The sequence below is a fragment of the Oncorhynchus kisutch genome, linkage group LG11 (genome assembly GCF_002021735.2).
Source record: "Oncorhynchus kisutch isolate 150728-3 linkage group LG11, Okis_V2, whole genome shotgun sequence".
NCBI classification, from domain to species: Eukaryota; Metazoa; Chordata; class Actinopteri; order Salmoniformes; family Salmonidae; genus Oncorhynchus; species Oncorhynchus kisutch.
In genome coordinates, this window is record NC_034184.2 from 26,708,605 (window position 1) to 26,723,580 (window position 14,976).

The following is a 14,976-nucleotide window of genomic DNA, read 5'->3' on the forward strand; positions in this document are numbered from 1 at the left end:
AACCTGAAAGGCAAGTGACTGCTGAGTGACCTTTCTCCAAAACCGCCATAAAAAAAGCCAGACTACGATTTGCAACTGCACATGTGGAAATGTCCTCTGGTCTGATGAAACAAAAATAGAACTGTTTGGCCATAATGGTCATCGTTATGTTTGGAGGAAAAAGGGGGAGGATTGCAACCCGAAGAACACCTTCCCAACCGTGAAGCACGGGGGTGGCAGCATAATGTTGTGGGGGTGCTTTGCTGTAGGAAGGACTGGTGCCCTTCACAAAATAGATGGCATCATGAGGTAGGACAATTATGTGTATATATTGAAGCAACATATCAAGACATCAGTCAGATTAAAGCTTGGTCGCAAATGGGTCTTCCAAATGGACAATGACCTCAAGCATACTTCCAAAGTTGTGGCAAAATGGCTGAAGGACAACAAAGTCAAGGTATTGGAGTGGCCATGACAAAGCCCTGACCTCAATCCTATAGAAAATTTGTGGGCAGAACTAAAAAAGCTTGTGCGAGCAAGGAGGCCTACAAACCGGACTCAGTTACACCAGCTCTGTCAGGAGGAATGGGCCAAAATTCACCCAACTTATTGTGGGAAGCTTGTGGAAGGTTACCCGAAACGTTTGACCCAAGTTAAACAATTTAAAGGCAATGCTACTAAATACTAATTGAGTGCATGTAAACTTCTGACCCACTGGGAATGTGATGAAAAGTCCACAGACCCACTCCAAAAGCCTTTCGGAGCCATCATCGACTCAGTGGGTTTTGACCAAACATGTCTCTGGACCTATTGACTGTCACAGTCATACTCTGGACCTAGTTTTGTCCCATGGAATAAATGTTGTAGATCTTAATGTTTTTCCACATAATCCTGGACTATCGGACCACCATTTTAGTACTTTTGCAATCGCAACAAATAATCTGCTCAGACCCCAACCAAGGAGCATCAAAGGTCGTGCTATAAATTCACAGACAACCCAATGATTAATTGATGCCCTTCCAGACTCCCTCTGTCTACCCAAGGACGCCAGAGCACAAAAATCAGTTAACCACCTAACTGAGGAACTCAATTTAACCTTGCGCAATACCCTAGATGCAGTTTGACCCCTAAAAACTAAAACATTTCTCATAAAGAAACTAGCTCCCTGGTATACAGAAAATACCTGAGCTCTGAAGCAAGCTTCCAGAAAATTGGAACGGAAATGGCGCCACACCAAACTGGAAGTCTTCCGACTAGCTTGGAAAGACAGTACCGTGCAGTATCGAAGAGCACTCACTGCTGCTCGATCATTCTATTTTTCCAACCTAATTGAGGATCAATCTGAAATTCCTTTTTGATACTGTTGCAAAGCTAACTAAAATGCAGCATTCCCCAAGAGAGGATAGCTTTCACTTCCGCAGTAATAAATTCATGAACTTCTTTGAGGAAAAGATGATGATCATTAGAAAGCAAATTACGGACTCCTCTTTAAATCTGCGTATTCCTCGAAAGTTCAGTTGTCCTGAGTCTGCACAACTCTGCCAGGACCTAGGATTAAGAGAGACTCTAAAGTGTTTTAGTACTATATCTCTTGACACAATGATGAAAATAATTATGGCCTCTAAACCGTCAAGCTGCATACTGGACCCTATTCCAACTAAACTACTGAAAGAGCTGCTTCCTGTGCTTGGCCCTCCTATGTTGAACGTAATAAATTACTCTCTATCCACCGGATGTGTACCAAACTCACTAAAGGTGGCAGTAATAAAGCCTCTCTTGAAAAAGCCAAACCTTGACCAAGAAAATATAAAAAACTATCGGGCCATATATCGACTCTTCTGTTCCTCTCAAAAAAAAAAAAAAAGCTGTTGCACAGCAACTCACTGCCTTCCTGAGACAAAAAAATGTATACGAAATGCTTCAGTCTGGATTAAGACCCCATCATAGCACTGAGACTGAACTTGTGAAGGTGGTAAATGACCTTTTAATGGCGTCAGACCGAGGCTCTGCATCTGTCCTCGTTCTCCTAGACCTTAGTGCTGCTTTTGATACCATCGATCACCACATTCTTTTGGGGAGATTGGAAACCGAAATTGGTCTACACGGACAAGTTCTGGCCTGGTGTAGGTCTCATCTGTCGGAAAGATATCAGTTTGTCTCTGTGAATGGTTTGTCCTCTGACAAATAATCGGTAAATATCGGGGTTCCTCAAAGTTCCGTTTTAGGACCACTATTGTTTTCACTATATATTTTACCTCTTGGGGATGTCATTCGAAAACATAATGTTAACTTTCACTGCTATGCGGATGACACAGAGCTGTACATTTCAATTAAACATGGTGAAGCCCCAAAATTGCCCTCGCTAGAAGCATGTGTTTCAGACATAAGGAAGTGGATGGCTGCAAACGTTCTACTTTTAAACTCGGACAAAACAGAGATGCTTGTTCTAGGTCCCAAGAAACAAAGAGATCTTCTGTTGAATCTGACAATTCATGTTGTACAGTCGTCTCAAATAAAACTGAAGGACCTCGGCGTTACTCTGGACCCTGATCTCTCTTTTGATGAACATATCAAGACTGTTTCAGGGACAGCTTTTTTCAATCTACATAACATTGCAAAAATCCGAAACTTTCTGTCCAAAAATTATGCAGAAGAATTCATCCATGCTTTTGTTACTTCTAGGTTAGATTACTGCAATGCTCTACTTTCCGGCTACTCGGATAAAGCAATAAATAAACTTCAGTTAGTGCTAAATACGGCTGCTAGAATCCTGACTAGAACCAGAAAATTTTATCATATTACTGCAGTGCTAGCCTCTCTACACTGGCTTCCTGTTACGGAAAGGGCTGATTTCAAGGTTTTACTGCTAACCTACAACGCATTACATGGGCTTGCTCCTACCTATCTTTCCTATTTGGTCCCGCCGTACATACCTACACCTACACAAGATGCAGGCCTCCTAATTGTCCCTAGAATTTTCTAAGCAAACAGCTTGAGGCAGGGCTTTCTCCGATAGAGCTCAATTTTTATGGAATGGTCTGCCTACCCATGTGAGAGACGCAGACTCGGTCTCAACCTTTAAGTCTTTACTGAAGACTCATCTCTTCAGTAGGTCATATGATTGAATGTATTCTGGCCCAGGAGTGTGAAGGTGAACGGAAAGGCTCTGGAGCAACAAACCGCCCTTGCTGTCTCTGCCTGGCCGGTTCCCCTCTCTCCACTGGGATTCTCTGCCTCTAACCCTATTACAGGGGCTGAGTCACTGGCTTACTGGTGCTCTTCCATGCCGTCCCTAGGAGGGGTGCGTCACTTGAGTGGGTTGAGTCACTGACGTGATCTTCCTGTCTGGGTTGGCGCCCCCCCCCTTGGGCTGTGCCGTGGCGGAGATCTTTGTGGGCTATACTCAGCTTTGTCTCAGGATGGTAAGTTAGCGGTTGAAGATATCCCTCTAGTGGTGTGGGGGTTGTGCTTTTGCAAAGTGGGTGGGGTTATATCCTGCCTGTTTGGCCCTGTCCGGGGGCATCATCGGATGGGGCTACAGTGTCTCCTGACTCCTCCTGTCTCAGCCTCCAGTATTTATGCTGCAGTACTTTATGTGTCCGGGGGCTATGGTCAGTCTGTTATATCTGGAGTACTTATCCTGTCTTATCCGGTGTCCTGTGTGAATTTAAGTATGCTCTCTCTAATTCTCTCTCTCGGAGGACCTGAGCCCTAGGACCATGCCTCAGGACTACCTGGCATGATGACTCCTTGCTGTCCCCAGTCCACCTGGCAGTGCTGCTGCTCCAGTTTCAACTGTTCTGCCTGCGGCTATGGAACCCTGACCTGTTCACCGGACGTGCTACCTGTCCCAGACCTGCTGTTTTCAACTCTCTATAGACAGCACGAGCGGTAGAGATACTCTTAATGATCGGCTATGAAAAGCCAACTGACATTTACTCCTGAGGTGCTGACTTGTTGCACCCTCGACAACTACTGTGATTAATATTACTTGACCATGCTGGTAATTTATGAACATTTGAACATCTTGGCCATGTTCTGTTATAATCTCCACCCGGCACAGTCAGAAGAGGACTGGCCACCCCTCCATAGCATGGTTCCTCTCTAGGTTTCTTCCTAGGTTGTGGCCTTTCTAGGGAGTTTTTTAGGCTGGGTTTCTGTACAGCACTGAGATATCAGCGGATGTAAGAAGGGCTATATAAATACATTTGATTTAATTTTGATGAAAGAAATAAAAGCTGAAATAAATCATTCTCTCTGCTATTATTATGACATTTAACATTCTTAAAATAAAGTGGTGACCCTAACTGACCTAAGACAGGGAATTCTTACTAGGATTAAATGTCAGGAATTGTGAAAAACTGAGTTTACATGTATTTGGCTAAGGTGTATGTAAACTTTCAACCTCAACTGTAAGAGGGGTAAACATACCAAATTACTAGAGTGAGGCATATGTGCTACCAACATCTTACTACACAACATACACTTAGTATTACTTTCTTAGCTACAGTATATCTCCCTGGAATAATACATCATTTACGAAGCAGCATACAACAGATTTTTGGACTCACGTTGTGCTCGGCTCACTTGAACAGGAAGGTGGCGGTCCTCCGAGTTAACAGTTGTTTTGAGCGTGGCACAAATCATGCTTCCTTGACATGATTTGGTGTTTAAATTTAAATTTGGAAAAAGAGCCCCATTACCCAGATTTGGGACCACACAGCCACGGTCACCGATTCCTTTCCAGCTTGTTGTGTGATGTTTATGTTCAATGGCCGATGAGCACCAATACATTTTATCTAGAATTTATCTTCATTATTTCTCTTCATATGACAAGGATTAATAAGGACTTGCCAGTAGAATGTCAACTTGATTCATGATGATGACTGCTAGCTAAGATTCTGAAAGTATGATGTTGACATGATCAGTCCAATCAAAGGTACTGTACATATAACGTGATTTGACTTCCTGTTATCTGTGGCCAATGACCTTGAGCCTTCTTGGATTGGCACTTCTATGGCAGCATCTGAAGGGCTAGAATTCTCGATGTCTCCTCTTACACTTGGCCGTGATGTAAAGTCTCCATGAGTGACAGAACACTGAGCCAATCACGGCACAACGCTCCACCACCACAGCTTGCTCCACCACCACAGAAAGCACTGAGCTAGGATGAAACACCTGCATTTTAGAGCTGCCTTACGCAACAGTGTTTGTAGAGATGCTGACTAACAGTAGGTAAACTGTGTAAGAAGAAAGAAAGTTGCACACTAAATTCGAGCAAAAGGTTAGTTTAACATACGATTTACGTCAATACTGTTAGCATGATGTTAGTTCAACACCAGAGTTTAGCTAGTAGAGGAGCTGGGTTGTGTTCACACGGAGGGCCCATAAGCCACTGACAAAAACATCCTTCCTTTAAGATTCTCATTCTTTAATTTCTCGCTTTACTTTACTGTTCACCTCTACACCGTTAGCATGATGTTAGTTCATCAGGGAGCGATATAGAAAAAGCTTGCTGGGTTTTGTTCACACTCATGGTCCATACATCAACAGGCCACAGGCAAAGCCTTTGATCTCAGAGCCTCACTAAATCAACACCAGACAAAGTTCATCAAAAGGTCAGCCAAGTCATCTGATCGTCACATTCCAGAACCCAGAGTTTTACAACAGCCAGCCATTCATTGGGGCAGGTTCAATGTCACCCAAAGTTCAGGGATGACTACGAACAAACGGAACATACCAGGAAACACAAATAGACAGGTTCCTAAATAGGATAAATCTAGACTTGACGGGCGAAGGCAAATACAAAAGTGGTAGTTTCTTGGAAAACATGAATCCACTAGACTATAGAAAGTCCCATAAATGGACCACACGGACCGTTTCACTTCAATGTTAATTACACATTTGACTACATGAAAAACCTTAGAGCTATCAGGTCATGATAAGAAACATTATAATGAATTATGCTGGGGAGGTAAATAATTATCTCATGAACAAATTAGAATTTTATAAAATAAAGAATGCAAAAATGTGTATAATGTGTTCTACGAAAACGAGCATTTCCGAAATGGCTCCTACTTGGATAAGAAGAGGGACAGGGACAGCAGATCAAAGCCACTTGAAAAACAAATATACAGTTGAAGTTGGAAGTTTACATACACTTAGGTTGGAATCATTACAACTCGTTTTTCAACCACTCCACAAATTTCTTGTTAACAAACTATAGTTTTGGCAAGTCGGTTAGGACATCTACTTTGTGCATGACACAAGTCATTTTTCCAACAATTGTTTACAGACAGATTATTTCACTGTATCACAATTCCAGCGGGTCAGAAGTTTACATACACTAAGTTGACCGTGCCTTTAAACAGCTTGGAAAATAAATTCCAGAAAATGTCATGGTTTTAGAAGCTTCTGATAAGCTAATTGACATCATTTGAGTCATTTTGAGCTGTACCCGGAGATGCATTTCAAGGCCTACCTTCAAACTCAGTGCCTCTTTGCTTGACATCATGGGAAAATCAAAAGAAATCAGCCAAGACCTCAGAAAAATAATTGTAGACCACAAGTCTGGTTCATCCTTGGGAGCAATTTCCAAACGCCTGAAGGTACCACGTTCACCTGTACAAACAATAGTACGCAAGTATAAACACCATGGGACCACGCAGCCGTCATACCGCTCAGGAATGAACGTACTTTGGTGTGAAAAGTGCAAATCAATCCCAGAACAGCGGCAAAGGACCTTGTGAAGATGTTGGCGGAAACAGGTACAAAAGTATCTATATCCACAGTAAAACGAGTCCTATCTCAACATAACCTAAAAGGCCGCTCAGCAAGGAAGAAGCCACTGCTCCAAAACCGCCATAAAAAGCCAGACTACGGTTTGCAACTGCACATGGGGACAAAGATTGTACTTTTTGGAGAAATGTCCTCTGGTCTGATGAAACAAAAATAGAACTGTTTGGCCATAATGGCCATTGTTATGTTTGGAGGAAAAAGGGGGGGGATTGCAAGCCGAAGAACACACTCCCAACCGTGAAGCACGGGGGTGGAAGCATAATGTTGTGGGGGTGCTTTGCTGCAGGAGGGACTGGTGCACTTCACAAAATAGATGGCATCATCAGGCAGGAAAATTATGTGTATATAATGAAGCAACATATCAAGACATCAGTCAGGAAGTTAAAGCTTGGTCGCAAATGGGTCTTCCAAATGGACAATGACCCCAAGCATACTTCCAAAGCTGTGGCAAAACGGCTTAAGGACAACAAAGTCAAGGTATTGGAGTGGCCATCACAAAGCCCTGACCTCAATCCTATAGAAAATTTGTGGGCAGAACTGCGAAAGCGTGTGCGAGCAAACCTGACTCAATTACACCAGCTCTGTCAGGAGGAATGGGCCAAAATTCACCCAACTTATTGTGGGAAGCTTGTGGAAGGCTACCCAAAATGTTTGACCCAAGTTAAACAATTTAAAGGCAATACTACCAAATAGTAATTGAGTGTATGTAAACTTCTGACACACAGTGAATAAAAGCTGAAATAAATCACTCTACTATTATTCTGACATTTCACGTTCTTAAAATAACGTGGTGATCCTAGCTGACCTAAGAGAGGGAATTTTCACTAGGATTAAATGTCATGAATTGTGAAAAACTGAGTTTAAATGTATTTGGCTAAGGTGTATGTAAACTTCCGACTTCAACTGTATGCGACATCAAACACAAACACCAAACTCCTCTCCAATTCTATAATGTATACAATTACCACAGTGTGATTCTTTACAGTGACAAGGAGGTGATAGTGAAAGTACAAATCAAATCAAAAATCTAAGTTTATTGGTCGTGTACATAAATTTGCAGATGTAGTCGCAGGCGCATTGAAATGCCTGTGTTTCTAGCTCCAACCGTGCAGTAATAACTGGTAATACAAAACAATACACACATAATCCAAAATGTAAAATGAAAGAAATGAACAAATATCGGAACAAATCCAATTAACAACCCAAATAGCACTGTAACAGTAATCCAAATGCAATCTAGAAGTATATACACCGGATGAATTTACACAAGGTATACTAGGAATTATATGTACAGTAGATATACGAGATATATTAGAGTGAGCCATGTCAAGAATCCAGTATATAAATAAATATGCAGTGTGTATAAACAGTGTAACTAAAATACAATTTAGAGTAGTAGAATACAATATATAAACACATAGTACAAAACCCCATAGCAAAATGTATAGAATTGGAATAATATATAGTACCAGTCAGAAGTTGACATACCTACTCAATTCAAGGGTTTTTCTTTATTTTTACTATTTTCTACATTGTAGAATAATAGTGAAGAGATCGAAACTATGAAATAACACATGGAATCATGTAGTAACCAAAAATGTGTTAAACAAATCAAAATATAATTTATATTTGAGATTCTTCAAAGTAGCCACCCTTTGCCTTGATGACAGCTTTGCACACTCTTGGCATTCTCTCAACTAGCATCACCTGAAATGTTTTTCCAATAGTCTTGAAGGAGTTCCCACATATGCTGAGCACTTGTTGGCTGCTTTTCCTTCACTCTGCGGTCCAACTCATCCCAAACCATCTCAGTTGGGTTGAGGTCGGGTGACTGTGGAGGCCAGTTGGGTTGAGGTCGGGTGATTGTGGAGGCCAGTTGGGTTGAGGTCGGGTGATTGTGGAGGCCAGTTGGGTTGAGGTCGGGTGATTGTGGAGGCCAGGTCATCTGATGCAGCAATCCATATGTAAATATTTCTTAATACCATTCTTTTTAGATTTGTGTGTATTCTTGTGAATTGTTAGATAGTGAATTGTTAGATACTACTGCACTGGAGCTAGGAACACAAGCATTTCGCTACACCCGTAATAACATCTGCTAAATATGGGTATGTGACTAATACAATTTGATTTGACTGAGCCATGACTAGAATACAGTATACACAAATAAAGTGGATCATACACAGATCACACCAACACTATAGCTCCTGAATATGCCCGCTTACACAGGGTCACTAAACATCATGGGGTGCCAAGGCTATCACAACACAGCTGTGTGTAGTATCCCTTTTTAGTCAAACAAACTAGCGATCCAATTAATGTTGCACTGTATATCATCAATACACTCGCTCTCTCTCATAATTAAACCTCTTCATTTGACAAGCTGCATGATTGTTTTCCTAACAGTGGATGACTTCGTTAGTACTTTCCATTGCGGGTTATTTTTAAACTGTCATTCCTCCAGCCACCGACAGACTCATCCCTACGATCCGCTCTCCTCTGTTCATCATAACAATCATTAATAACTGTCAGTGGCTGCCGTCAATAGAACACACTCATTCCCTCATTACCATGTAGAAGCATTAGTTCCTGCGCGGTACCTCCACTACAGGGCCAGGCCAATTACTTTACCCAAATGGAATCGCATTAATCAAATCTTAACAAGGTGGCAAATTTAAAGATATCAGATTGCCAAAGACAGCATAACTAATATGTCACTGTCAGGGGCTAGTGTGTAGTCTAGGTATGCGGCATGCAAAGACTAAATATATCCCTTGGTAGAGAAGAGAAGGGGTCCGTATGAATTCTGACGTTTCATATGATCTGACATACAGCGTGTTATATTATCGACACCGACCAAACCAACCACATATAGAGGCCAATTTCCTGATGTAGATAATGACAATGAGTTGCATATACTAGAGAAATGTTAACTTTGAAAGTGAAGAGAAATGTGAAGTCTGTCAATATCGGCAATTGCTAACGAGACAATTGAGCTACAGAATTTAAAGTAGTAGTTAGCTTAAAGGGTAGTATAAAAAGCTACTGTGGTGCAGTAAACGTGCTGCATCATTCGATGCACCGTTATCGTGATAATTCAATCAATTTATCATCATATGGATTTTTGCCCATATCGCCCAGCTCTAATTTGACAACTATCAAAGAGAAAGAGGAGCCCGAGAGCACTGTCTGCTGATGATGACTTCTCTCCCTACTCTGGAAATGACAGTGGAAATAGAGAGGGACAGAGAGAGACAGAGAGAGAGAATTTGAGAGTGTGAGGGCAATGGGTAGTGGGAGAGATAGAGGAATGATACAAAGGAAGAGTGAGGAAGAAATGAGAAAGGGAGAGAGAGAGAGAAGGAAGGAGGGAGAAATAAGAAGGAACAGAGATTGAGAAGAAGAGTGGGAGGGAGAGAGTGGGGAAAAAAGAGAGAGTAAGAGGAGGAGGATGAAATGTCAAGAGAGAATGAGCGAACGTGTCTCAGGCAGCGCCAGCAGGCGGCAGTTCATCATGTGTCCCTTCACAGAGACGTTTTCTTTTACACTTTAAATGATGATACTCATCAATCAACCAGTGACAGCTGCATCAAGCCAGCTGCAAACATGCAAAGGCCAGCAGTGTGAAAGCTGCTGACACCAACGATCCTCCCGCCGCTGGGTACAGGAGGAATCAGTCAGCCAGGGTCCAGGCTACACTACACACAATCTATAAGCTCTCATACAACCGCTGGCTTTTGTTCTCCAGCTACTGTAAAATAAACACAATCCATTTTATAAAGCTACAGTATACAGTACCAGTCAAAAGTTTGGACACACCTAAAAAAAAATTTAAACTATTTTCTGCATTGTAGAATAATAGTGAAGACATCAAAACTATGAAACAACACAGACGGAATCATGTAGTAAGAAAAACTACAAGCTACAAGCACACTACAAGCACACCTGTATTTGGGGCGTTTCGCCCATTCTTCTCTGCCGATCCTCTCAAGCTCCGTTAGGGATGGATGGGGAGCGTCGCTACACAGCTATTTTCAGGTCTCTCCAGAGATGTTCGATTGGGTTCAAGTCCGGGCTCTGGCTGGGCCACTCAAGGACATTCAGAGACGTGTCCTGAAGCCACTCCTGCTATGTCTTGGCTGTGTGCTTAGGGTCATTGTCCTGGTGGAAGGTGAACCTTCGCCCCAGTCTGAAGTCCTGAGGGCTCTGGAGCAGATTTTCATCAAGGATCTCTCTGTACTTTGCTCTGTTCATCTTTCCGTCGATCCTGATTCGTCTCCCAGTCCCTGCCGCTGAAAAACATCGCAACAGCCTGATGCTGCATCCACCCTACTTGACTGTAGGGATGGTGCCTGGTTTCCTCCAGACGTGACGCTTGGCATTCAGGCCAAAGAGGGCTGTCATCAGACTAAATAATCTTGTTTCTCATGGTCTGAGAGCCTTTAGGTGCCTTTTGGCAAACTCCAAGAGGGCTGTCATGTACCTTTTACTGAGGAGTGTCTTCAGTCTGGCCCCTCTACCATAAAGGCCTGATTGGTAGAGTACTGCAGAGATGGTTTGTCCTTCTGGAAAGTTCTCCCATCTCCACAGAGGATCTCTGGAGCTCTGTCAGAGTGACCATCGGGATCTTGGTCACCTCCCTTCCCAAGGCCCTTCTCCCCCGATTGCTAAGTTTGGCAGGGCGGACAGCTCTAGGAAGAGTCTTGGTGGTTCCAAACATCGTCCATTTAAGAATGATGGAGACCACTATGTTCTTGGGGACCTTAAATGCTGCAGAAATGATTTGGTACCCTTCCACAGATCTGTGTCTCAAAACAATCCTGTCTCGGAGCTCTACAGACAATTCCTTCGACCTCATGGCTTGGTTTTTGCTCTGACATGCACTGTCAACTGTGGGATATCATATAGACATGTGTGTGCCTTTCCAAATCATGTCCAATCAATTGAATTTACCAGAGATGGACTCCAATCAAGTTGTAGAAATATCTCAAGGATGATCAATGGAAACAGGATGCACCTGATCAGTCAGCCACCAATTGTATATATATCTATATACACACACACACTTTTTTAAACTGTTTGGACAATTCTTTTGTACGCAGAAAAAGAACATTCAAGATTATAAAATTAATAGTTTGCCAGAGCTAAAAACAGAAGAATTTCTCTGTTTCGCACAGTCATCACTCAGACACAAAAACCAATGCTAGGTGCTAAAGGTTATCAACACACTGCACACACTACTGTTCTAGTGTAATCCTTCCGTCCATCCCTCTCTCTTGGTCTCATCCCGCCTCCCTTCTTTAATGTGTGTTCTTAGTGATTGCTCATTTCTAACAGAAAGCAGAGGTTGAACTGCACCGAGCAGATGGATGTGAATTCAAAGTTTCCTGATCTTTAACAGAAGTTATTGCAGGTTATCTTTGGCTGTATATCTGGGCCTTGCTCTGCTCTACACTGGGCTGGGCCCTGCTATAGCTGGCAGCTCTCCCCTGGTGCTGAAGGAATAAGCAGCACAGCTGTCTCTTCCCCAGGATGATGCAGTGCACTGCTCCCAGACACGACAGCATCACTTAATCTTAATGTCCGCTCCTCCAGCGCAGACACACAGGACAAAGCCAATCTGGATCACATGCCACAGGGATGGACCCCGCTGCCTGGCCCGGGAGTCTCTCACCCTCACAGGACCATTAATCAAGCCCAGACAGCCCAGGCCAATCCTACCCCATCGTTGCTACAGAGCTGCTCTGCTCTGTATTACTCTATGTTCATTCTCTCTCTCTCTCTCATTCCCTCCCTTTGTCTGTCTGTCTATTCTCTCCCTCTCTCTCCCACACACTTACTCGCTATTTGCTTCTCTACTCTCCTCTCGCGTTCTCTTCCTTCTCTCTCACACACACACACACACACACACACACACACACACACACACACACACACCTGGACAGGTCTCAGATTAGGGTAGTGATGTATAGGACAGGGGAGGGTCGCCCAGTGAGCAGGAGATCACTTATCAGATTGCAGAGCAGCACATTATGCATGGCTCTGCAGAGAAGGAAGGAGAGAGAAAAAAATAAGTATTGACTTCTTACACTTTATTTCTATCACAGGCCACCTATTTGTTGTGGGATCGGTGGTCCAATAAGCCTTGAGTAGAGCAGTGAGAGCTGTGTGTGTGTGTGTTAGAATAATGAATAATGTTCATTTAGACAAATCTACAGCACCCGGTGTCACAGGAAGACCAAGAAGATAATCAAGCCATAGCCTGTTCACCCCACTGCCATCCTGAAAGCGAAGACAGTACAGGTGCATCAAAGCTGGGACCGAGAGACTGAAAAACTGCTATCTCCAGGCCATCAGACTGTTAAATAGTCACCACCGCCTAGTACCCTGCCCTGAACTTAATCACTGTTACTAGCCGGGTACCACCCGGTACTCTACCCTGCAACTTAGAGACTGCTGCCCAATGTACATAGTCATTGAACACATACTGTTTTACCCACTTCATATGTATATACTGTATTCTTGTCAAGACTCATCCTATATAACTACTGCTTTACACACCTTTCCTATTAATATACTGTCTAGCTAATCCAAGTTTATCATTTTAAAAGGCTAATTGACCATTAGAAAACCCTTTTGCAATTATGTTAGCACAGCTGAAAACTGTTGTTCTGTTTAAAGAAGCAATAAAACTAGCCTTCCTTAGACTAGTTGATTATCTGGAGCATCAGCATTTGTGGGTTCGATTACAGGTTCAAAATGGCCAGAAACAAAAAACTTTCTTCTGAAACTCAGTCTATTCTTGTTCTGAGAAATGAAGGCTCTTCCATGCGAGAAATTGGTATGAAACTGAAAATCTCGTACAACGCTGTGTACTACTCCCTTCACAGAACAGCGCAAACTGGCGCTAACCAGAATATAAATAGTGGGAGGCCCCAGTGCACAACTGAGCAAGAGGACAAATACATTAGACTGTTTGAGAAACCTCAAGTCCTCAACTGGCAGCTTCATTAAATAGTACCCGCAAAACACCAGTCTCAATGTCAACAGTGAAGAGGCGACTCTGGGATGCTGGTTTTGCGGTACTATTTAAATGAAGCTGCCAATTGAGGACTTGTGAGGCGTGTGTTTCTCAAACTAGACACTCTAAATTCAATATGAAACACAAGCTATTACAGGAAACAACAGTCTCACTCACCTCACATTCTTAACCTTTCATTGGAGATTATTTCTTAAATACCTGGATTCACATATCAGAGGATTTAACAGAAATGCATATGGTATATACAGAATACTAATCTCAGTAACTTAGAACTAAAATATTGCATAACTGCGTCAGATGCTCGATTAGGTTCTGGGGAGAGATTTATGAAAGAAAGATAGTAACGAGACTAGAGAAGTCGCTACCTGCCTAAAAAGAAACTCTCAGCCAAAGCACGGGCCAAATGTCTCCTTCCCTTCCGATATACAAAATATTCCAACACCTGTGAAATCAGGATTTGTCCAAATAATCAGTGACGAAGAAATCTGCCCATCGGAACAAAGCTCCTCGTTAATCGTCGCATCCCACAGTTTGTTGACAGACGCTACATACCATCCTATGTAATGTGTGTGTGTCAACGACAGATTAGGTACATATAAACATATCCAGACCTCGGTCAAAATAGCACACTGCTTTAGGTGTGCTTGTTTTAGCTTTCATGGCATGGGGGCTGAATTATGCACAGTTATACCATCTGACGGAAAACAAAATACTATTTTGTCCCTGGTCTGCCAAAACATTTAGTTTTTATTAAAATGGCTCAACACATGAAATACACATAAAATGTGTACAACCTCATTTACCCCACTATGACAAGGAATGGAAATAACATGCATGTATTAGCTACATCATGGTAAGATGATGTTATCTTACCCCTGTGTGTGCTTACCCTGTCATAGTGAGAGCAGGGGAGGTACACACTGAGTGAGAGTGGGATGTACACACAGCGGCGGTGTGCACACACGCTATATATAAATATTAGTTCCATAAATTTACCTCAATAGCAGCCAGCCCTACTACACATGGGTATTCCCCCATTTCATAAAATCATAAAAAAAATAGTGTTTGGCTCAAACACAGTGAGTATGCAACATTACCATGTGTAAGACTCTCTAGTGTCCTATACAAAAGGACTGTGTGATTTAGTGAAACCAATTGAA

At 42.5% G+C, this 14,976-nt stretch overlaps 1 protein-coding gene across 1 annotated transcript in view; it reads right to left on the reverse strand.

Annotated features, from left to right (window-relative positions):
• The window catches only part of lrmda (leucine rich melanocyte differentiation associated), a 375,202-nt gene that overhangs the window by 283,265 nt on the left and 76,961 nt on the right, over positions 1-14,976 (reverse strand). The gene's annotated exons all lie outside the window — the stretch shown is intronic.